Raw genomic sequence first — 2,542 nt, 5'->3', positions numbered from 1 at the left:
TATGTGTATCCCTTTAATTTCTTTTGTCTAATTGCTCTGGCCAGTGTTTCAAAACCTATATTAAATAGAAGCGTTGAAAGCGGGCATCCCTGTCTTGTTCCAGTTTTTAGAGGAAATGCTTTCAACTTTTCTCCATTTAGAATGATGCTGCCCTGGGGCTTAGCATAAACAGCTTATGATGTTGAGATATGTTCCGTTATCTCTAGTTTTTCTAGTATTTTGAACATGAAGGGGTGCTGTCTTTTGTTGAATGGTTTTTCTGTGTCTATTGAGATGATCATATGAGTCTTATCTTTAAGTCTATTGATGTGATGAATTACATTTATTGATTTCCGTATGTTGAACCAAACTTGCATCCCTGGACGAACCCCACTTGATCATGGTGCACTATATTTTTATATGTTTTTGTATTCGATTTGCAAGAATTTTATTGAGAATTTTTGCATCTATGTTCATTAGAGATATTGGTCTGAAGTTTTCTCTCTTTGATGTGTCTTTGGCCTGGTTTTGGAATCAGGGTGATATTGGCCTCATGGAATGAATTTGGAAGTGCTCCCTCTTTTTCTATTTCACAAAATAATTTGAAGAGTAAAGGTATTAGTCCTTCTTTATAGTCCTGGGCTTCTCTTGGTTGGTAGGCTTCTGATAGTATCTTCTATTTCATTGCTTGAAATTTATTTGTTTAAATTGTGTGTATCATCAAGCAGAAAAAAATCAACAAATAAATGACCCAACATTACATATCAAAGCCCTAGAAAAAGAAGAACAAATCAACACCAAAAGCAATAGAAGACAGAAAATAATTAAAATCAGAGCTGAAATCAATGAAGTTGAAACAAAAGAAAAAATTTGACAAAACAAAAAGTTGGATCTTAAAAAGCTAAAATAAAATTGACAGATCCTTAGCCATGCTAACAGAGAGGAGAGAGAAAACTCAAATCACTAACATACATGATGACAAAGGAAATATCACAACAGACACTACAAAAATATAGAAAATAATTAGAAATTATTTTGAAAACTTGTAGTCCAATAAAATAGAGAATATCAAAGGCATCAACAAATTTCTAGAGTCATATGATTTTCCCAAATCAGAACTCACATAACTTGATATCAAGAAAACAAGTGACTTGACTTTAAAAAAAGGCAAAAGACCTAAATAGACACTTCTCTAAAAAAGAATATAAAAATGGTCTATGAAAAGTTATTCTATGAAAAGTCATGCTCTATATCACTCATAATCATGGAAATCAAAGTCAAAATCACATGAGATGTCACCGCACACCTGTTAGAACAACTATTATCAAAAAGGCCAAAGATAAGCATTGGTGAGAATTTGGGTAGTTAAATCAGAATCACAAAGTGGTACCGGCACTCTAATGTTTGTTGCAACATTACTCATAAGAGACCAGACATGAAGATAGCCTAACTATCCATCAATGAATGGATGAATAAAAGGAATGTGATACACACACACACACACACACACACACACACACACAAATAACATTTCATCTTAAAAAATGAAGGATACTCTGCCATTCAAAGCATGGATGAATGAATTTGGAAGACTTATGCTAAGGGAAATAAGCCAGGCACAGAAAGGCAAATATTGCATGATCTCTTATGTGTGGAATCTAAAATAACCAATCTCATAGAAACATAAAGCAGAATTGTCATTGTCGGGGGCTAGAGGAATGGATATATGGGGGAATATTTGTCAACAAAGTTTCACTTATGCAACATGAAAAAGGTCTGGAGATCTAATGTAAAATATGGTTAACTCAATTTAAAAATAACGTATATCTGAAATATGCCAAGAGGGTAGCAAATATTCTCATTGGTTAAAAAAAAGAAATAAAGTAAATGATAAGTAGGTGAGGCGATAGATATGCTAATTAGCTTTGTTGTGATGATTACAATGCATACATATTCCAAAACATCAAAGTATACACTTCAAACATATCAAATTTTGTTTGTCAATTACAACTTTAAAAAGCTGAAAACAAGTGTCTGAAGCCTCCACCAATGTTGGTTTAAAATCACCCTGAGTGCTCACTTCAGTGGCCCAAATACTAAAACTGGAAGACACAGAAGAGACTACATGGTCCTTGCTCAAGTATGACACGGAAATTTGTAAAATGTCCATATATTTTGTGTAGTGGATTTGAAAATATACTCAAAAGAATCAGAAGTGAAATCTCAAAGACATATTTGTACACTCATGTTCCCAAAGCACATTATTCACAATAAACAAAAGGTGAAAGCAACCCAAGTGTCCACTGATAAATGAATGAATCAACAAAATGTGGTATATTCATGTGGTGGAATACTATTCAGTCTTGAAAAGGAACTCAGTAGAAAGGTGGGAAATTTTGACACATGCTACCACATCAATGAAATTTGAGGGCACTTGTAGTTTAGATATGATTTGGTTGTGTCCCCCAAGGGTTCGTGTACGGGGAGCTTATCCCTAGTATGGCAGTACTGAGAGGTAATGGAACCGCGCCTTTTAAGAACAAGTCCTACCCTTGAATTGCTT

At 34.1% G+C, this 2,542-nt stretch overlaps 1 non-coding gene across 1 annotated transcript; it reads left to right on the top strand.

Moving 5' to 3' along the window:
- The first annotated feature begins 2,051 nt into the window (after positions 1–2,051).
- LOC143405316 (U6 spliceosomal RNA) lies at positions 2,052–2,156 on the top strand. Its single transcript, XR_013092029.1, has one exon. It is a non-coding gene; the product is annotated as a U6 spliceosomal RNA (small nuclear RNA).
- Positions 2,157–2,542: the final 386 nt, after the last annotated feature.

This window comes from Callospermophilus lateralis, chromosome 7 (assembly GCF_048772815.1).
Source record: "Callospermophilus lateralis isolate mCalLat2 chromosome 7, mCalLat2.hap1, whole genome shotgun sequence".
Taxonomy (NCBI): domain Eukaryota; kingdom Metazoa; phylum Chordata; class Mammalia; order Rodentia; family Sciuridae; genus Callospermophilus; species Callospermophilus lateralis.
This window is presented reverse-complemented; position numbering and strand designations above follow the sequence as displayed.